Here is a 24,421-nt window from a genome sequence, read left to right as displayed (position 1 = left end):
AAGAAAAAACCATCTTCCGAAGACAAACGTTAACATTCCGCGACAAGGTCTAGTCAGAGTATATAAACACCACTAACAAAATGGTAGCAGACGTTAAAAAAACTCTAAAAGAATGTAACACCCTTGTTGACCTTTCTTTAAAGAGAAAATTGTAAGTATCCAATCCCTCATTACCAAAATTGTATGCGTTACCAAAAATTCATAAGCCGGATAAGTCTATGCGCCCAATTGTTTCGGCTGTAGGTTCTCCGACTTATAATTTATCAAAATGGTTATCAAAGGAGTTCGAAAATTTAGCTGTTCATGAACCCTCTTTCTCAGTTAAAAATAATATTGAATTCATTAACAAAATTAAAGATATAACATTGCATGAAGGTGAGATTTTGGTCTCCTTTGATGTATCTTCGTTGTTCCCAAGTGTTCCAATTCCACATACTTTAGGCTACTTGAAGGAATTACTGAACGCAAATGGTCTCGACAACAAAACTGTGATTGAATATATTGAGCTTACATCGTTATGTATGAAACAAAATTGTTTTCAATTTAATAACAACTTTTTTGAACAGCGGGAAGGTACAGCAATGGGTAATCCATTGTCTCCAATTTTGGCTAATTTATTCATGAGCAGGTTCGAAGTGGAGGCTAAGAATCAGTTTGAGTATTTTCCAAGAGTATGGTTTAGGTATGTGGATGATATTTTAACACCACAGATAATTTTATCTCTAAGTTAAATAATCGTTTTCCTTCCATTAAATTTACGCATGAAATTGAGAACAACGACAGATTACCATTTCTAGATGTATTTGTTATTAGAAATAATAATAATTGCCTGGAATTTAATATCTATAGGAAAAATACCACTACTCGCAGTAACACCATACTTCTCCAGCTTTGGACGTAAAATCAGTTTTTATATTTGCCAAAATATGCAATTTACGACATCTTTCTTGTTGTAAATTTTAAAACTTTCTCCTTCAATAACAAATGAAAATTCGGTAATTACCTAAAAAAATGGTCCTTATAATTATTTACGTAAAATTAGTAGTTTTCGAGGTATTCCGTCTCGAAGATCCATGAATTTTCTCTCAAAGTTTTAACGCTCCGGAGAACCAAACCAAACCAAACTTATTTTTCGGCCATTTGGGCCAATTTTTTCGGCCAAAGCTGGCCGAGCATATTGATTTATTTTTATATCTTCCCTGTAGGTGAATGTGATATAAACTATTCTCTTTTTTAAAGTCCTTTAACTTAAATATTAAACCAATTTCTATACATTGTAATTAATACTATGTAGATAACGAATTTGAAAACCAAAATATTTTATATAAAGTAAATCGAATTTTATATGAGAACCAATAAAATATGTCTAATTCCAGAATAATATATTTTATTCTGTTTTCGTCTCTAATGAAAACGTCACAAAATGAATAAATAAATTGAAATGCTTATATAAAACGTTCGACGAACGCAATAAAACTTCTAGAATAAGTCAAATTCAATCATAAAGAAGACATTAAATATTAATAACATTATATCATCGACTTTGCAATAGAAAGCTGTAAAACTAACATAAATATTTTATAAAGAAAATATTAAAGTATAGCTGTTAAAAATGAATGCCGAAAATATAAAACTTGAATGTGTATTTTTAAACGAGACTCTAGCTAGTGTAGGACTATAATAATATGACGTGATATAGACATATATAGACTTTGATATAGATAATCAATTACATATAAATATAATATTTTTTATAGATATCTTTCTTTTTCTGAAACTTTTATTCTATATTTTAATTGCGATTTTCTTGGGTATAGGTTTTAACATTGAAAATGTTTCTGTTATCCTATATATGGGAGCCCAAATCGAATTAAAATGCTACATTTGCCACACCATGACGTCATATATACAAGGGTATAGGAAATCTCGGCGCAGCGGCGGCAATCGGCCAGCGCGCGCAAAAACCATTACATCGCTAATTGTTTATTGATATATCTTTATTAGTTTAAAAGCAAAAAATATGGGGTTTGCTTTGATACCTTGTCAAGACATAAGCGAAACTTTTAAATTGTTTCTTTTTTTCATTTAGGCCTTCGTTTTTCGTTAAATGAAAGTTATATTAAAAAAAGTCTATTTTTAAACCAAATTTTCGCATGATTGAAATGAGTTATTCATATTTAAAGTTTTTTTGGTCATAAGCGCTAATGGAAATGTTTTTTTGTAAATAATTATAAAAAATTACTCCCTACGAAGACTTTATTGTATACTGGATCAAAAAATTAATATTTGTTTTCTCTATACGGTGGTATTAATATATCGATTTTTGATGATAGTGCCCTTTTACCCGGTCTAATTTTGTACTACTTCCGGAATAGGGGTCCCCATATCATGTACTGTACTTCCATCCCTGAAAAATTCAGCTTGTGACACCGAAGTGAGACGTAAAGTCAAAATAAGCTTTAATCTACCTACATCATAGGTAGGTGTAGGTACTCTAGGTATATTCTACCTAGACAGTAGCTGACAGTAGTAATTAATTTGTTATCCGATAAGTAGTTGTCATTATATAAGTTTAATTTTTGAGTTTAATCATCTTATACCTCCTATAACGGTAGGTTTTGGATTTTCTCCTGATTGGTTTGTTAAACAAAAATATACTGGGCATATAAATGTCTAAAATGTTATACTTAATTTTCGTTTAAAATTAAAAAATCACAAATGGAGGAAAATATACGTTATTGAATAAAGTTTACACAAATCACTTTACCATAACAAAAAAGTAAAAACATGTCATGGCGGAAGATGTTCAGGTGGCATTTCACATATTTATCTATTAAAATCGAGATTAAAATAATAAACTTGCGTAATATGTTATACATGAGATAGAAAGTTTCAGAATCGATTAATACGCAATACGCTACGCAGTCAACTTATTCCTATGCGCGGATGAGCATCTTCGAGACTCTTCCATCGGCCAGGCGGGCCAGGGTCACGACGCCGCGCGCCGCCGAAGAGGAATAGGCTTACGTTTGGCTAAACAGGCTGGACACGGTGGACTACGATATTGCCGAGTCTGAATATTTATAAAAATTTGCAAAATAAAATATGCTGGAAAAATAATTAATCCATACATGTATAAAAGTTCAAAGGGTTTTTTTTTTGCATCCCGCCGAAACCGCTTCACCAATCTTGATGATTCTTTTTTTAAATGAAAAGTATATATGTGTAGATTTGTTATGAACTATTTTTATAGTGCTTAATGGCTATTTCTTTGTGTAAAACGACTAAATCCTAAAACATACCTGAAAAACACCTACACACAACCTCCAGAAATAAATTATTTGTCATTGTCAGTGGTGTGTCAGTTAGATTATATATTAAGTTTTTAGATATTTTCGGATTGAGTTCATACCGCCAGCTTTAGATACATAAATATTAGCACAAAGGTTCGTTTAAACGACATTAGTGAATTAGCTACACAAAGCGATTTTAGGAAATTCATCCTCTTAGAGAGTAAAATTATGTCGGAACAGTTTGTTGTATGAAAATTCCTTACTATTTGGTCTAGAAGAATGAAATCCTACACAAAGAATTAGAAGAAATTTTTGAAATTCATCAACCAAATGGGTAAAGTTAATAAAAATTTAAGAATAAAAAATAACCTATAAAGAGAGTATTAGTGCTCTTAATAAATAAAAAACAAGATGAAAAATAAAAAACATCTATGCTCACTATATAGCTCTCTATAAAGAAGTAAAAAATCATTTAAATCAATGCATGAACGATTCGAGGTGTAACGCGAACGTAGTCGCGGGAAAAAGCTAGTAATTTGTTAAATTATTTTATTTAACTGATTAATTTTCATTGAAAAGGAATTTTTGTAATTCGCCACTATATTAGTTAAAAACTAAGAAACTCATATCAAATTTAAGTTTTCCGATTTTGACTAAGACTTTTTACAAAATCTGAACACATTTTAAAAGAAAAAAAAAGCTTTTGATAATATTTGTGTAGATTGACTGCAAGTTGTATAACAAATTTTTACGACCGGTCTACCTAGTGGTCTGCAGCATCGCCTTGTGGTGCAAACGTGGACCTGTTAATCTGTGACGTGACGCACAACAGCCAAGAAAAACAGAAGCGTGGCTAAGAATTTAGTAATTTAAAAAAATGTCTTTTAGATACAGTAGTAGGCATTAAAAAGTTTTGTGTTTAAATGGGGTTTGCCTTTAACAGTTAAAAAATTATATCGTAAAGTGTAACTTTCCGTAAGAATTCTTTATCTGTCATCGATCATGATCTGTCATCATGTTAACCTGATGTTTTGTATGTTATTTTGTTTTTTTTTGCTTGTTTGTTTTACGGATAGGTGCGATCGCATAATTATTATTGATAATGTTTTATTTAATGTTAACATTACTACTTTTTCAGTGAATCTTTAAATCTGTTGTTTTTTGTTAAGTTCGTTATTTAAACATATGTATGTAATACACTCATATTAACACTAATCATATTTTTACGTTTTTATTCATCATTTTCAATGCCCCCCCGGTTGCATCTTTGTAAAGGACTGTCAATTTTTTTATTAAAAATTAAATGATTTCTGGGTGTTTTAAATCATTTATTGTCGACGTTTCGATTTTTTTTGTAAATCTTTTTCAAGGCATCAGATGTTGTTTCGGCCGTTGAATTCTTATATTAATCGTGGTATTGTGTTTTTTTTGTGTGTTATATCTGCTTTTTATATTTTTTGTTTACACATACTTTGTATTTTTTTTACTTTATTGTGTCGCTTCACTCTCTCTCTTCTTCTTCCTTTTCTTTTAGTTTAGATAAGCTTTCTTCTTTTCTTTTATTTTTGATTTCTTGAGAGAACTATGGTCACAGTTTAAAGAATATAAATATATCAGTGGACTCACTCTTCGCCCGTATCAGAATTCCTCCCGCCGCTCCCCGCCTGTCTTGTAGACTTAGGTCAGTCTACATCCGTTGCTCGACGTGTACACAGCGTTCCAAGTTTATTTTAGTTTTGTTTTTGGGTCCGACGCATAGGCCGAACCAAAAATAATGTTTTAGTTGTTTTGTTCGAATTGTGAATAAAATGTCTACTAGAAATATTTGTGCAGTGGATGGTTGTGAAAGTAGAATGACAGACAATATATCATTCTTTAGGTGCCCAAAAGATGAAGGAAGGTATGCGTTTATATAGTATAGGATATTAAGTATGTAATAATTAAAGTATTAGACATATTATATTAAGAAAAGATTTTACTCGAAATATGCACAAAATATTTATTTTTAACAATTAGTTTATTATTTTAGTAGGTATTTTAGTAATAGTAGATACTTTACTATTGTTTTGGATTTTGCAGATTTACCGGTTTGCAAAGTGCATATTAAATTATTTTTTAAGATTTTAAATAGCATGTTTTACTTTTTAGATGTTTGTATTTAACTTTAACTACCTACCTGGAAAGTCCAAATTTTATCGTCAGGTAATAAAAATACGTGCATATAACTTGTTCTGCTATTGACAAGTTTTTTAGAGTTTTTACTAAATTTTATGTAACAGTAAATATAAAAATTGACGAGCACATGGGAAAAACGATGAGTATCCAGAAATGATAAATGTTCAGGAAACCGTTTTTTTTAAATTCAAATTACGCATGGACTTTTATATCCGAGTTTATATCGTTTTTCCCATTTTTAAATGCCTGTTTCTATGTGGCCGTTATCGATATTCCCGTTTACTTAGGTACCAAAAGGTGTAGCCTTCCCCCCTCCCCTTTTTGGTACTTTCATTATTTTTCCCGTGTGCTCTTCAATTAGTAGTAAATACTGTAATAAATTATATTTGCATATTTCTTAAGTTATAGCATGTTTTGCTTTTTAGTTGTTTGCATTTAACTTGAATTATCTACCTTTTTATCAAAAGGTAATAAAAAGTACTTGGATACAACTTGTCTTGCCATTGTCAATTTTTTTTTCAGTTTTTACTAAATTTTATCGAACAGTAAAATTTATTACACCATTAACTACTAACAGTCAAAATGCAAACATCTATAAAGCAAAACATGCTATAATTTAAGAAATATGCAAATTATTATTATATATACTAAAAAAATTAACTTATTATATTTATTTAGTATACATTTTTCATATGTGGGGTTTCCATAATAATTATTAATAATAATTACCCTATTGACAATTCCATATTCCAAAGAATTAGGATAGAATAATATATCTAATATTTTAATATTAATGTATTCACCATAATATGTATAAGTAGAGTCTGATAAGAAAAATAACTTGTGTTGGTGTGGAGCCTGGAAAAGTGCCTTAAGATTTATAGGATCCCACAGATATGCTGTTAATCAATAAAACTAGTACTGTATTTTTATTTTTCTACTTGCTATATTAAAATTCCTTAGTATTTTTAGTTGATCCCTCGTATAGGGCTAGCGTTCTGACTGATAAAATAGCACTTCCGCTGCACCGTACAAACAACGAATACAACAAATACAAAAAAAATATAAAAGTGCAAAAACCAAAACCAAAACAAATAAATGTACAAATTTTTTGTCACCTCGAAGGGTCACGGGCCGCCTTTGAAGTCAAAATAACAATAGAATTCCTTAGAGTGGGCCAACTGGTATATATGTATTCTTTAAACTATGCTATGGTGTTTTGTTGTGTTTTTTGTTAGGTCTGCTTATAGTATGGGTACCAAATGCTTCGACTGCGGCTCCTTGGATGTTAAAACTTTAATTTATTCCAGCTGATATTTACATCTTCTGTCTCATTTATTGGTTATATATTTATCTTCACTGACATCTATCTTCACAAAAATCTTATATTTTATAAAAAAATATATTTCCAAGAGAAGGAAAATGTTCTATGTGCACGGCATTAGATACAGATCCGCTGCCGTGCATTTGAGCGTTATCAGTTATATTTGAGACTTATTTAAGTGATGAATGTATGTTAGCCCATTTAATTTGCTATATATAATAGTTTAAAATAGTTTTTGGCTATTTTTTTTTTGCTCTCTCTGTGTGTGCTATCAAAGTGTACGTGCAGGCTTACACTTTGTAGCATTTTATTAACAATTTTAAGATCCTATTAAATTACTCCTAGCCTTTTATTATATTATTTATTAGTCAAATTATCTCAATATGTAAAACAATATTTTTTTTCTAAAATACCATTTCTTTATTTCTTTTTTTCCTCCAAAGATCAGACATCATTACCCTCAAGCGACTTTATCGATTTCCGTAGCCTAGTTCGAGAAATTAAATATATGGCACTCCTAATTTACAGTACTAATTAGAGGTTGGCACAGATCGGACCTTGAACGAGATTATAGGTTTTTGCTCCTCTATTTCTTTTAAAATTTAGACTGTCAATAATCAGGAATGTTGAAAGGTAAAATTATATCGATTTTATTCAATTAAAATCGTATAAATAATATATCTCCGGTCATCCCGAATTTGTTTACAGTTAGGTAATTTTCGATTTATTAATAATAGGTTTTGTTTTAGGGCTCGGTACAAACTGCTTCGGATATTTGATGATTCCAAGGGATTTTTTATTTGTAATAAAATTTAATATTTACTATATTAAAAAAAATAACGGAATACAAAGAAGGTAATGTGACCTGAATGAAAAAAAAGCCTTGGAACAGAGCGGAATTGAGGAAGGTATGCTAATTCTATGTTTTCAAACTTAAATCTCAAACTACTGCAATCTACAAATTTGCTTCTATAGTACACTGTTGTCATGTTTAATACATCTTAAAATATCTGTTTATATAAATATTTATTTAATTATAAAATAAAAATCAGAATATGAGCATGAAATTTCTATAAATACAACATTGGGGATTTTAAGCCAAATCAAGATTAAGATCCGTAACAGGCTAGCCTTTTGTGGAAATTAAGTGATAATTATAAGTTTCGGCTTAAAACGGGTGCATTTCGATAGGAATTGCAAATTTGCTTGGGAGAAAATCGGGATTTAAAGACGGGGTAAGGATTATGGAAATTAGCTCTAGTTTTAACGGACGAATTATACTAGGAGATTTTTGTTTTAGATTTTTTTCCAAAAGGAGGCTCTAGCTTTAAGAAAGTCAGTATGCAAATGAGAATAGTATTGTTAAAGGTATTTAATTTCTGAACTATAACTTTGCATAAGATCGAAATTAAATTTTTAATTTATAACGGAATATTTTCTAATTATGGGTCATCACATTTTATTGCTCTTCTGTCACGTCGTACAAAATGTCATTGTTGCTTCCATATTGTGGTACTGCGGATTCTCCATTGTAGGAAGTAAAAAAATAGAGTATCTAAAACAGGTTGAATGGCGATTATAGCTTTGGTTTCTATGTTCCGTTTTAGCGAGTAGTCTGAAATTGTTATTATTACGGATTGCGATTCCTGAAAAACAGCTGTCATTCTTGTTACCAAATCTAGTCCTAAAAGTCCGTGTTTTTTGGTTTATATGTCACTGATAGCCTTTTAAGCATTTATGTCGCAAAAATAAAGCAAAAATTGGAAATTTGTTTAAAATTTGCAAAAATTGTTGAATTTACAAAATCTGTCTTAAATTTCAACATTATAATATAAGAATAAATAAGAAAATTTATTTGACTTTTTTGTCAATTCACTTTTTGACAATTTATTTGAGCCGGTAGTTTTCAGGGACAAGTCCCTGATTTTATAACACGGAATATACAGCCTCAGCTAAAATGAGAAAACTATATTTTTTACAGACGGTTATTTAACTACTGATCTTTAACAAACTGCCATCTTAGCAAGTATAACCAAAATAAATTTTAAATAAGCGAAATACAATTCATTGAACACAAAAGTTACGGAACTGAAAAATTAAAACAATATAAAATATATTGAGTGATAAAATTGTCATAAATCATTGCTTATTGCCCAGGTTGCTTTTCAACCAGTTCTTTTTCTCATCTCTAATAAAATTAAAGAAACACGTTATATACTGGGTGCGACTTAAAAGTGGCTCACCCCTATAAGTTTTTTATTTTTTTTTCAGAGAAAAAAACAAAGTATGGTATATTAGTATATGACATAAATTAGGATTTAATGACGCATCTAATTGTTTTCGGTGGCTTCCTGTTTCACCGGAAATGACCACAACTTTTGATTTTTAAATGGCACCCTGGGTATTTTTTTACTTTATTTGATAAAAAAATGACACTCTGAATATAATGACATATCATATGTCAACTTTCACATTTTCGCATATGGTTTATTTGAAAATGTAACGTCGGGTTCAAAACTACAATTTGACTCGAAATACCAAGTGTGGGGTACCAAATTATTCATAAAAAAATGCTTTTTCCAAATATGCTAATGAGCCGCCCTCGTTCCGTTTGAAAAAATAAGATATTATTAAAAATACGATTTGGACATCTTTTAACCGGCCAGGACAAAACACTAAAAACATTAGCCGATCAAATTTATTTTTCCAAGGTTCCTTGATTAAAAATTAGTGTTATTAACATAGCCATAGCACTCACATTTAAAATACAATTTTTTAAGCGAGAATGTCAAAAGTTGACATTGAAAACGTCAATCATTCCTAATTTATGTCATATACTAATATACAAAATCTCGTTTTTTTATCTGAGAAAATAAAAAAAGTTATAGGAATGAGTCACTTTTGAGACACGCCCGGTATGGTATATCTATTTACGAACGGATTTGACAGCTCCCAAATTATATTTGCGCAAAAATTAGAATATGGTACTATATTTTAATCAAAAATGACAACAGTGTACTATGGAAGCGTGTTTGTAGGTTTCAGTAGTTTGATACTAAGTTTGAAAACATGGAATTTACTTTTTTTCTCAATATTCAGGGACCGTCCTGTACTGGAAACACTGCATTCTGTACGACCTATTGTATATATCCCCTTTCAATGTCTGTACCCACTAGTGTTTCATATCCCTGTACCCTGAACCAACATGTGCATGTCCTTGATAGGATGGGAGCTTGGTTCCTCCTTGTTCTAAAAATGCTTTCTCAAATAGAAAGTGATCCAGAGCCTCGTTGTGATATATTATATGCTCCGCGGTTTCAAGTTCAAGATCTTTATCCCAGAGTCTACAACAAAGTCTGCAAGAGAAGAAGAGGCCTATGTCTGTTACTATATATATATATAATATATATATATATATATATATATATATATATATATATATATATATATATATATATATATATATATATATATATATATATATATATATATATATATATATATATATATATATATATATATATATATATATATATATATATATATATATATATATATATATATATATATATATATATATATATATATATATATATATATATATATATATATATATATATATATATATATATATATATATATATATATATATATATATATATATATATATATATATATATATATATATATATATATATATATACTCTATAATTTACTTACCTTCCCCTGTTCCACTATGTTCAAATGCTTTTCTTTTTTTTTCATTTGCCTAATATCCATTTAGTTTCTTGTAAAATATGTTTATATTACTGTAAATAATATTTTCGTCATTACAGGCAATGCCTGAAATCCACAGTCAACCAATGTACTAATTGAAGAGCTATGCTGTTTTTGGGCACTGCGTAGGGCACTGCAAATCAAATTTATGGTTTTAGTCTAATAACTATTTAGTCAACATGTGTAATTTATGTCAATGATGACAGGTATTGATAATTTCAATTCCAAATATTTCGAGAATCATTACTCGTAGCGATTTTTATTAAGAGACCTTTTTATGTAAAAAAATTGTAAATGTATACTTTTTTACTCAGTAGTTTTATACCGGTATGGACGAAAAGTTATTACTCTTCAAACCAGTTAAAACATATGTAAGTGGCGCCCTCTACAAGTAGGAGTCATATTGACATGAAAATCAAATTTCTCATGTCAAAAAACTCCCAGACACCAATTTTCATCCAAATATTCATGTTACTTCATAAATTATTTGGAAAAAGTCGAAATAAAAATGAAACTTCTACACCCTGTATTTCCGAAACTAAGCATTTTAGGACATACATTTATACGGACTTTTTTAGTTATTTCAATCTGCAGAATATGCTGCCAAAGTTTCCGGAATATAGTTCGGACCACCCTGTATATTAAAATTGCTCTATTGAATATTGAATGATAAAAATATTATTGAATATTTCTATACCTGTCAATATATCTTAAAAAATTATAAATGGACATTTCAAACGACTAGTTATGTAGATTTCCCGTGGAACTGGGCCACATTGCATTTATAGCAAATATTTTATAGTTAAAAAAGTATAACACAATTTGCTATAACTCAACCTACATTTTCTAAAAATGGTTTTCTTGTGCCAATTTACTTTGTTTAAATGTCGAATTAATATGCAGTTGTCTAGAATAAAATATGTTCACAAATCTAGGCTATGATACAAATCCGACCTGACAGTTGATACCGCAACAAAACAATATAGAATGCAGATCCTTGAGAACATGTCAAAGAAAGTACTACCTACATGGGAAAGTGGTATGTGAAACCTGTAACTTTATCTTACGTACTTTAATACTAGTTTACAAAATACCAGTTTTATAACCAAAAACAATGAGGCAGGTGTGCGTTTTCTGTGTCAGGAATGATAAATGTTTGGTATTATTTTAATAATTATTTGACATGAAATATATTCATTATTTTTTTTAATTCTAGTTTTATGATGATATTTCGTAATAAATTATATATAAACTTTTTATTTACGTTACAATACATATCGATTCAAAAACATACATTACAAGACCAATTATTTATCTTCTCATATTAAGATTACAATCAAACTTTTTAATTAAGCATTTAGTTTTGTTAACTACACTTGAAGGTACAGTAGTCACCAAATAATGCGAGTAAAGACAACATTATGATTAGAGACATACATTATCAAGAGATACCCTTACCTTTCACAGAAACATAATTACTGAAATATAAACGCTAGTTATCTCATCCTTGAAATAAAATTAGTGTGTTTTCTTTTGCAGCTACTGTATTTTTGTACTGATCACTAATTTTATTCTTTAGATGATATGATTTTTACAGAGGGAGTTAGATAAACTTAGTTGAACATTTTCAGGTTCGTTCGTCGAGATTTTTGAGTGAAATACCAATATTTTCATATTTCAACCAAACCAAACTGAAAACAACAGCAATAGTTTTCAAGGAAGACATCTAACTTCAGCAAGTTTTACATTTTTTAGGTTACTAGACTGTATGAATTTGGTTGAAGATGTTCAAAGGGGAGGCTTTAGTGCTACAATCTTTTTGTTTCACTCCACCGAAAAGACGCAGAAGAACTAAAATCTCTAAAAAAAGACTCTATTAGTACCAATATGGCGGATTTCTGTGTCCGACTTAATATGAACTACCAATGTACCAATTCCGACGGGGTCTCCAACATTAGTCGTCTCACACGACCGAAGTCATTAAACAAGGACCGGCAATCGTATTATGACGTATATAATTCCAACGTACGCCACGTAAAAATAACGATCGGCCGGCATACGCAGGAGCATCCGACGTCGGCCACAGAGCATATAATTTTTCGTATTCCTGGTAAACGACTCCCGACGTTGTATGTTATTGGTCTATGATAGGCCAATTGTTTGTTGTCAAAAAATGTTTGACGGTTGACGGTTCAACGGTTTCGTAGGCTCCTCACTTTGCGTATCAGTGATTTGTGGATTTGTGCAATTATATTTTAGTTTTTGTTTTCTCCTTAAAAACATGGGCAGCCACTTTTTTAATATAGTATATATACAAAATTTAAAAGAATTGGAACCAGTACCTCACATGTGGGAGGAGGATGGGGTCTGCTGGTTTCTTAAGCTAAAAAAAGAAATTAAGATGCACCAGTATAGTATACATCACTACTACAATTATTATTTTGCAAAAGCCTCGACCTCTTTCTGTAAAATGTCAGTAGATGAATGTCTAAATGCCTTTTTAGTGTGTTTTAGGCATAAAAAAAATAAATTTGTTTACATAAACTTTTTATTAGGTTATGTTCATGATATTCATTAGGCCGCAAATGCTACTTAATGGGTTGTATTTACGGACGTAAATAGAGATACGTAAATTAGGTAGTAGGATTCATAATAAATATGAACGTAAAATACAACAAAATATAATTGGACGTTACTTTAGGGATTATCAGTGAGACGTATCCTATTCGGACAACGGGTAGACGTCGGGCTAGTTCAAGTATATGTACGTCGTGCAAGCCAACGTGGTAACGACGTTGAGAAATTAATTAAAATGGTACGTTGTTATTTTGTACGTCGACAGATCGTTGGATTTACCGACTCGGATCCAACGACGTCGCTTTTAATAGGAAAGCGCCGTCACCGGACGTATCACCAGCACCGGACCTAAATTTGCACAAAGTCTAACGTCGCTTCAGGTCAGATTTAGTTCGAAGTCAGATAGATGCTACTTGGGCGTCTATCTACGTTTCTACTTTATTAATGTACAAAAACGGTAAGGACTAACGGTGATAAATCTTAACCAAATTTAACTTTATTTCAATCGTAGAATCTAAAAAAAACTAATATACAGGGTATTCCTTTTAAAAAGTATAAATATAATATTTTTTACTTATTTGGGACACTCTGTATCTTGTAAAATTACTTTAATAAATTAAAATAATAAATTGTAGTTCTAATAGTTCTTCAACGAACCCAAAACTTACAATTTGTAAAAATCTAATCGTTTGGCTACTACAATACTCCGTGTCGTATGTGAACAACCCTGTTATTCCAGTTGTTTACATTGATATTCTCCGATGGTAGCAGCACCGGCAGAGAATGCACCAGGCCCATACCAACGATATGAATACTGGTTTTTAAAACTACTAGATAGTGTCATCTCCTACTCATTAACAGTTTTTCATTTTTTTTTCTATTTTATTCGGTAGTAATTAATTCATGTGTCAAAAAAATTTAATTGCGTTCAGAATCCCGTTAAATCAAGTAATAATGCTAGGTATCTACTAAAATAAACACAACTACTCCGTAAACAGGTTGGAAGTTTCGAAGCGATCTTTAAAATTTAAATGCCATTAATATTTCGAGCACGGCTAAAGTAAAATTTCGAAGCATGGACAACAACAACCATCCGTCTTTTTCCGTCTCGTGCCTCGTCATGAATTCGTCTCTTTTTCGCATACATCAACACTCGTAAATAAGTCATGTAATCACTTCATTACGGCTGCATTTTTAAACGGGTTTTTAGCGGTTCGCTATGGCCACACGCTTCTCTATTTATTAGCTCTATTCTCCAGGCGAGTGTTGACATAAGCCGAGGAAAAATAGGTTTTTCATTAGAACGTCAGTTTAGTAAATAAAAAAAATGTAGGGGCTTTTTTATTTATGCTTTAACGCTGTTAAAATATGCTGGATTTCTTTTCTATTGTTCAGTCACGTACTCGTAAATACTCAGTTAAAAAAATTATAACATTTTGAAATATTAAACTGGTTAGGTACAGTTAGACAACATTATTACAAAAGTTTTTAAGTGATTTAAGATCTTCTCTAACATATCACATTGCTATTTAATGCACACGGAATTCACTACATAACCTGATCCATCACATAAAAGTAAGTAATGAAATGCTGTAAGATGGAGAAATCTAAGTTTAAAATATTTTCAGAAATCAACCCTCACAGACTATTTTATTTCCACTTATTGTTTTAGTCTGGATTTTTAAAGTGTCTTTCTTGATTATTTTAGTCTCTACTTAACCGACGTTTATACTACTACTTAACCGCATGTTCGAAAGTACCAGTTCCTATACTCTGGCGCTCAAATTTTTCGCTTGCGTTGCACTCTTGGAAAGTGAATGTTTTTTTGGTTTATATTTTGTTGATTCCGGGGCTATTACTTGCGTTTTATAAAAGTTCATAAATAAATTTATAGTTTCTTTTTTGCGACATGCGGATTTTGTCTTGATTTCAGAGTTCATTTGTCCGGAATTTCCAAGAGCTCCCCCTTTATGGAAATCCTACTTCTAATTACAAATTATATAATTGAAAGTTAGCCAGTAACAGTAGTTGGCTGATTGATTTTAAAGATATTTACCCTTTACTTAATCTTTAAACGGCAATAACTTGTTTAATTTAAGTGGAACACCCTATATATTTTACGCCAATCAGATGCACAATGTAATTGTCTATAAAATTGTATTATACCATTTTTTACCCATCTCTCCAAGTTTTCGTAGAAAATTCATTTTCTTATAATTTAGACCTGATTTATCACTATACCCATGGAATATTGACATTTCAGATTTTTTTATAGCACCCTATACTGTATGTACAAAATGCACAGGTGGTAAATATTGCAAGCCCATTGGCATACAAAAAAAAATCTTTGCAAAAGAGTATAACAATTAAAAATAAACCACCATTATTTCCGACCAAAAACACCAAAAATTAGTTAATTACATGCTTTTAACTTGTTTTAGTTAATAAAGTATTCTAAATAAATGTGGATTTGGCTCAGAAATCAATATAATAATAAGTTATGAAAATGAACGTCTCTGTTTTTATAAATAAGCATCCGTCAAGAAATGAAATAAAACTTATAAGGTGTTAATATGCACGCAAAATTCAGTTTTTTAGTATTTGGAGCAACTATTATTAATCAACGTGAACAGTCAATTAATGTAGTTTGAATACTGGGATCATATTAATTAGTCCTCTTTAACAAAAAAATATTTAAACATTTTTTAAAAAATTTTTTTAATTAAATAAGTGAACTATATTGATAATATTAGTATTCGCACCCTTTGAAAATTTGTTACATCTTTAAAAATTTGTTACATCTTCAAAAATAAGCTAAAATGTCAATATTCCATGGGTATAGTGATAAATGATGTCTAAATTATAAGAAAATGCATTTTCTACGAAAACTTGAAGAGATGGGTAAAAAATGGTATAAAAGAATTTGATAGACAGTTACATTGTGCATCTGATTCACGAAAAATATATAGGGTGTTTCATTTAAATTAAACAAGTTATTGCCGTTTAAAGCTAGTAATTATTTCATATAAATTTTTGGACATTCTGTATAAGGTAGTCAAATTTTAATTATTGCAACACAATATCTGCTCAATAAATAATCTTCAGTAAATATTTAGTATTAAAAACTTTGATACCCTTGGAGAAATGAAGCCTTAAAATTTTTACTGCAATTTCAAAATATTTCAAAAACGGTAAGGTTTAAGTGTGATAAATCTTAATCAAATGTACCTTTATTTCAATCGTAGAATCTAAAAATAGAATAATATACATTTCTACTTTTTATAAGTTCCATTTAAAAAAATACAACTATAATATCTTTTACTTATTTGGGACACTCTATATCTTGCAAAAAAATGTTAAATTGTAGCTCTAATAGTCCTTCAACGAACCCAAAACTTACAATTTGTAAAAATCTATTTGTTTAGCTACAAAGTGTCGTATGTGGTGAACAACCCTGCATACGCTGTATAACTCTTGTCTCGCATCAAAATCGGGGATCCCCATAGACGGATCCTATTTTGATTCGAGACGAGACTTCTAGAACATAGTATTGCTAGGTTTTGGTCTGGATTTGGGTTATAAAACTAAATATGAATAAAATAAATACAAAGTTTTTGGTATCTATTTCTTTATGAATAAAATTACATCACAATTGCCAACACACACACATTTTATTGATAATGTATTAAAAATATGATAGTAAAAATATGGTACTTATATGAACGTAAAAAAATAATTTTTATCATGGTCCCATGTTTACTTGAAAATTAAATGCAAAGATCTATATATGTTCCTTCTTTGCGCTTATTCAGAGTAAATAACTACCGCAGTCTTTTCTTTACTACCGGCATAAAAAGAAACGTACTTCTTATCTTAATCTCTCTACAGCCAACCTGTTGAATATATTTTACACCGCAAGATTGACACATCTTTAAAATAAGAACTACCTTATACAGAGTATCTAAAAATTTATTTTAAATAATTACTAGCTCTAAACGGCAATAACTTGTTTAATTTAAATGGAACACCCTGTATATTTTATGATAATCAGATGCACAATTTAATTGTCTATCAAATTGTATCAAACCATTTTTACCTATCTCTTCAAGTTTCCGTAGAAAATGCATTTTCTTGTAATTTAGAACTCATTTATCAATATACCCATGGAATACTGACATTTTAGCTTATTTTTAAAGTTGTACCAAATTTTTAGAGAGTACAGACTATTAGTATATTGTCGATATAGTTCGATTATTTCATTAAAAAATAAAAAACTGTTTAAATATTTGTTAAAGAAGACCAATTAATGTGATTCCAGTATTCAAACTGCATTAATTGACTGTTTGCGTTGATTAATAATAATTGCTCCAAACACCAAAAAATGTATTTGGTATGTGTATTAAACAGTGTGGTAAAAAGTAACACCTTAACAATGATATTTCTTTTTTTGACAAATGTTTATTTATTACAACAGAGACGTTCATTTTCATAACATATTATTATATTAATTTCTGATTCAAATCCATATTTATTAAGAATAATTTATTAACTAACACAATTAAGTATGTAATTAATTGGTATTTGGGCGGAAATAATGGTGGTATATGGAATTAATGGTATACTCTTTTATAAAGATTTAAATAGTTTTCTTTTTGCATACAAATGGGCTAGTAATATCATCGTTTTGCTAAAAACGAGAATATTACTAGTCTGTACATTTGTTGCTTTAAAATCAATCTAAAATATCAATATTCCATGGGTATATTGATAAATGAGGTCTAAATTATAAGAAAATGCATTTTCTACGAAAACTTGAAGGGATAGGTAAAAAGTGGTATAATACAATTCGATAGACAATTAAATTGTGCATCTTATTCTCCTAAAATATACAGAGCATTCCATTTAAATTAAACATGTTTTTGCCGTTTAAAGCTAGCAATTATTTAAAATAAATTTGTAGACACTCTGTCTGTGAGGTAGTATTATTTTTATTATTTCAACACCATAACTGATCAATAAATAAACTTCAGTAAATATTTAACATTAAAAACTTTGATACCCTCGGAGAAATGAAGCCTTAAAATTTTTACTGCAATTTTACAAAATTGAAAATACTTCAAAAACGGTAAGGTTTAAGTGTAATAAACCTTAATCAAATTTACCTTTATTTTAATCGTAGAAACTAAAAATGTAATAATATACAGGGTGTTTCATTTAAAAAAATAAAACTTTGATATTTTTTATTTATTTGGGACACTCTGTATCTTGTAAAATTATTTCTAAATTGTAGCTCTAATAGTCCTTCAACGAACCCAAAACTTACAATTTGTAAAAACCTAATCGTTTAGCTACAATACTCTCGTATGTGGTGAACAACCCTGTATATATAAGTCGGTTTAGAACGTTCTACGACGTTTTCCGACACCTAACCTCCACTCTTCTCTATCTAGCCAGAGATCATCAGGTATTTCTCTATTTTCTAGTTCTTTATCCACACCCTCCCTCCAGCTTCGTCGCGGCCTTCCTCTTTTATTTCTGCCTCGAGGTGTCCACAGTAAAATTTGTTTCGGTATTCTGTGATCGGGCATTCGTTGCACACGACTAAACCATATGAGTTGTTTTGTTCTTATGTCGTCCACAATTGTGTGTTCTGCTCCCATAATGAGCTCGAACCCCGAACCCAGCCCCCCTGAACTTAAAACTTAAATCCCTATAACGACGATTCATGTTGAGTGTATGTGTGAAAAGTAGCACTGAGAAGATCAAGATCGAGAAAAGGGCACTCTGAAGCTGTCTGAGACGACCATTAAAGGTAGGAGCAGGTTTCTCATTTCTCTGTGCGATTCCTCTTAAGATATTTTTTGCACAATATGATACAATATATCATAGTGATACGTTAATCGGAACGATTTGCTAATCGGAATAGGTCGTTACAATTAGCGGTCCCTATTAAAGACGTTGGCATCTATTATTTAATTACTTAATTCCATATCCCCCTTGTGGATCAGGACAGAAGGCAATGAAAAAGCAAATGATCTAGCTAGAAAAAGAGCGAACACTCCACTAACTGGACCAGAACCGTTCAGTTTTCCAAGCGGGAACCAACTGAAAGCGGAACTGAAGAATCTGGAAGATTCCATCCGTAACCTGGAATGGGTGTCCTGGAACCACAGTCGAAAGACACTCGAAAAAGTTACACGGAACTTACGACCAAGAAAAATCAAAGGTTTTCCTTGATTTAAGTAAAAACTATCTTCGGATTAAATAAACAAAAATACGAGTAGCGGAAAATGGGGTCAAAAAACCCTACATATATGCTTATTCTCTGCATTAAGTTCATCAGACTGAAGGGAACAGCCATTCGACGACCGGTTTTGGAGATTTTTCTCCATCGTCAGGCCGACTTTGCTGTAACCCTCGATCAGACCAACGAAAAGCAGAGAATAGCATTTGAGTACAAAACGTACTACTATGGTGAGAGTGCTAGACGCTCTACGCCATCTAGCGGTAGCTGTGACAATCACAGATCGTACCGCCAAAATTAAAACCAGCGGCCTTTTGTTTATTATATATACCCTACCTAAGCTTTCTTAGCTCCATCTACGGTAATGTGGATAAAGCAAGCAATCTTCGGATGGTCCACGGGGTTTCTAACAGAACACTGTCTCCTCAACGAACACCGCAGTAGGCTGAAGCTGAGAAATAACGGCGAATGCAAATTCTGTGGGCAAAATGGAGAAACATCAGAGCACCTTATCACTGAGTGCGTCGAGGCGACGACCGTTCGTGCCATGAACTTTGGTACGGCTGATGTCGAAGATGGAGAGTTGGCCTCTGTGGAGCCGTCTCAGATACTGGCTTTTGTTAAAGCCCTGAGTAATGATATATGTAAGTATGATGAGTTATAACACGTTATAACTCAAGAAAGGGGAATACACAATAGATCTGTAAGGTCGCGGTGATTAACTCCCCTCCTAAACATTCTACATTCTACATCCCCCTTGTCAATATTCTATTTTTACATAGTACAAAGCTATGGTATCAATTTATTATTCAATAATGTGTCGAATGCCATTATTAGCGCGTGCCGTCCGACATCGATCGGAACGAAGGCCCCGGAGTGGCATTAAATTTGTCATTTTGGCCATTCGATGCACGTGCCTCTTTGTGCTCGCTGCTGGAATGTGGACTTGCGAACACCGTCATTGAAACGAGTTTGGCCTCGTACTTCCGGTTTAAATTACTATCGGTCAGATCCGAACTTGTTGATAAGTGTTCGCTATATTTTCGACTATTTTTATAGGAAAATATACGATTTTCAAATCGGAAATCTATATGGAAACGTGATATATGGTGTTATTTTTCTCTTTTTAGGTTTTCGACATTCGTTTTTCCACTTTTGTACGTTTTTACGGTAATAAAAAAATAATCCATTTTTAAAGGATCTGGATAGGAAGTTACCAATTACAAGAACGAATCGGATAACTGAAGATAAGATCAGTATAAGCGAAACTGGTCTTAACACGCCAGTCTTGATCTCTTGCATGCTATGTCTTGCTTTTTGTACAAGACAGCATGCAAGAGTCTTGTGATCTTGCATTATTTTCCACGTTTATATGATAAAAGAAATTATTTATTTGTTCAATATTATTGCTTTAATTTATTATAAATAGTTTTTTCTCGACTATTGCATTACATTTTAAAGATATAGAAATGCTGAAAACAGATTGAAATTAAAAAAAAATCTTTCATTATCAAATGTTCTAATAATTTTTTTCTTTAATTAACTGCAAGACAAGATAGATCTTAAAGGTCGCAGTGATTAACCTTTTCCCCTCCCAAGACCAAGACCAAGATCAAAGGAGTCTTAGTCTTGGTTAGGTGGCAGATCATGCGTTTATTCATCACTAGATAAGATAAGAGTACTTTCAAAATGCTAAACAAAATAAAAAAGTTTTGAACGAAACTCAAATTTATATGTTTTATATCGACTAAAATTTGCATTTGGTTTTTAAGACTGTTTTAACTTCAGGCTTATCCAACTATTGTTAGAATAAAATTCAATCTTTATACACTAATTGTGCGAAAATTTATTTGCGATCTCATACCTACTTACTGGATAATTATGAAAAATGCAAGATCAAATATCGTCATGGTTTATTGTTTAAGATAGAGTCTATCTGGATGATATCAAATTAGTTTTGATGATGGTATTCAAGAATATTATCGCCGCTTGACTGTCAGAGATTAGTTAGAACTCAAAATTTCTTTATATTAATCATCATAATCATTGCATTCAACCCAGCTCCTCATTCAAATCCTGCAAGTTGCCTTTCATTCATACCGGTCTTGTGCTACAATACTCTTTATATTGACCAACTATTACTCTTTTTTGCACTCTATAAGTAGACTGACAAACACATGCACCAAAAAATAATATCCTTTTTACAAGTTTAAAGCACATTGTAGGAAATGGTTTTCTGGCTGAAATCATAGCATATCTACTATTTCGTTACAACATATTCGGTTATCTGGAAAGGCAGTGTCATATTTGTTTAATTGTTTTGATATTTGAAACTTCCTGAAATTAATTAGTAGGCGGTGAATTCAACGGAAGACGACTCCCACAGCTGTAGTTGAGTGGGCAACGTTGGCCCTTGATCCCCCATATAGCTTACAGGTAGGAAGTTTTGCATTTAATTTTTTGGCTACTATGATGGGCTGTGGTTTTATGTCCATTTTTTTAATTTAAACGCCCTTGTCTCTCATTCTTGTTGTCATTGCCTTCTTGGTAATATTACCTCTATTAGATCAACTAGAGTAATAAAAGCCATAAGTTGGAAACACGTATGGGCAAAACAATAAAACACTGCTCCAAATTTAAATACCTTGGAGGAAACTCTTTCCTCAGACGGCAAAATTAATGAGGATATATCCAATAAAATTGGACAGGGAAAAAGAACAATTTCGGAATTAAACTCTCTTCTTTGGACCGATAGAATATCAAGCAGAACGAAACAGATGATGTACAACTCTATCTTTGAATCTGTTTGTACCTACGGATCGGAGACGTGGAAATTCACGAGGAAACACAAAGATAGATTACTTGCACATGAAATTGACTATTGGAGGTGTAGCAACAGAACATCTCGCCTATAACCCGTAAAAAATGTTTGTATAAGAGAGGAGATGCAAGTAATGGTATTATCTTGAATACCATGGAATCCAAGCGATTGCTATGGTTTGGCCACCTTCAAAGATTTAAAAATACCCAAGATGGTATGGGTCTGGATCCCAGTAGAAAGAAGAAAATGAGGGAGACCAGCAAGAACATGGCAGTATGTTCAGGAAGCCATGCTTGAAAGACACCTGAAAAATGGCGACTGGTGGGACCGGAATTTATGGAAGTCGAGGAAACGACACTAGTCGTAAAAACACCCGCATGTGTATGTATGTACATTTCTATAGACACATATTTGGTACTCTTGGTATTAGATGTACAAATATATTTAATTTATATCGTCAAATCGGAGCTGAGTGAATGTTATTTATAAATTCCGGCAAAAGTTACTTTTAATTCAATAAATACAGTTCATTTATTCATTAAATAATTAATTTAATCCAAAAAATGAAGGAAGAACGTTACAATCTCAGGCTACCTGAAATATCAAACGTCCGTCGCCCAAAAAAAATGCCAAAGAGTGGTGCTGAATTTATCATTCATACCATTCGGTGCACGTGTCCCTTTGTGAGTGGTTGCTGCCGCTGGAATGTCGACTTGCGAACACGGTTTATTGAAACGATTTTCACCTCGCATTTCCGATTTAAATCACATCCGGCCAGCTCGCAACGACTTACTGGATGATGTTAGCCCGTCATGTTCCAAAAGTTCCTTCCAGGAAAAGATTAGAAGGAAAAAATATGATTTTTCCTTGGCCGGAAACTTATAAAAGAGGATATAAAGTATATGAGCGATACCTTTTTTTACTACACACAAAATCCGTGGATTTTCATTCTATAACCAGCTGTTCATGTTTTTGCCGGGCGGATGAGAATTAATTTTTATATTTTTATAATAATGTGTATTTCTTCCATATTCAGAGAATAAATATCAGAAATTGTATGATATCATTTTAAAAAATTTATAAGTCAGAATTAACAGGAATATTTATCATTATTTTGGGAAGGTTTTGATTTGTTGAACACTTACAAATAATATTTAATACATTTGTTTCTTTAATGTTTCTAAAATATCATTTCGATTGAGAAATTTTATTCAATTTAATTCACCTCCAGATTTCTATTATTCCACTACAGATTTCTATTATTGTTTTGCATTCATTATCATTATCGCTTATTTTATGCATACTGCTATTTACCATCATCAACAGAGAATTAACTAAATATCTAGCTTTTTTTATTGTGTTAAGTTGCTGGTTCTAGCTCCTATAACTGATGTTTCCTGTTTTGTTAGACCGGGAGACATATTTGGATTCATATATTTAACGAATTGGATCCAATATTTCAGTAATAAATATTTGACATTTTACGAAATTTGTAACGAATAAACCCTTTAATTATTATTAAGAAAAATCCTTGAATTACTTTGATTTTTGCGTTATTTGATATCAGATGCAATATTGAACGTACTATTGTATCTACTTATTAAAAATACGGAAAATATAACACAAACTATTGTATTGTAAGGCATGAAATGATGGCAAATATACGTATGGAAATATCATGATACTTAGGACTTTTGGTTGAATACTAAATTCCACTACATAATAGATGTTAAATTATTTCTTTTCACCAAATATATAATTAAGAAAAAATAAGCAAATAAATCTAATTCAGCTGCACAGAGGTGCAAGAATATGTATACCACTGTAAGTATGAAAATGGAACAAGGGATCCCATATATTGGCCTGCTAGGTCCTGTGATATAACTTTTTTTTCGACTTCTTTTATGGGGGAACAAGGCTTATATATAAAGGAAGAACCATTGGGACGAGAGAAGAATTACAGAAGGCTACTATGCAAGCTTTTGGGCTTATTACACCGGTTCGCGTAATAACTTGTTGTAACTCTGTGTGCAAAAGATGTTTATTGTGTATTCAACAAGAGGGTGCTCAGTTTGAACATCTTTGATGATTTTTTTTAGAAAACTATATTTGTCACTCAAAAAATACTTTTTTTAGTTTTATTCTTTGTTTATTGTATCGATTTAAATTGTAATTACTAATACTAATATAGAACGTTAATTTACCTTTTC

The sequence above is a fragment of the Sitophilus oryzae genome, unplaced genomic scaffold (assembly GCF_002938485.1).
Source record: "Sitophilus oryzae breed Bouriz unplaced genomic scaffold, Soryzae_2.0 scaffold_965_pilon_pilon, whole genome shotgun sequence".
NCBI classification, from domain to species: Eukaryota; Metazoa; Arthropoda; class Insecta; order Coleoptera; family Curculionidae; genus Sitophilus; species Sitophilus oryzae.
This window is presented reverse-complemented; position numbering follows the sequence as displayed.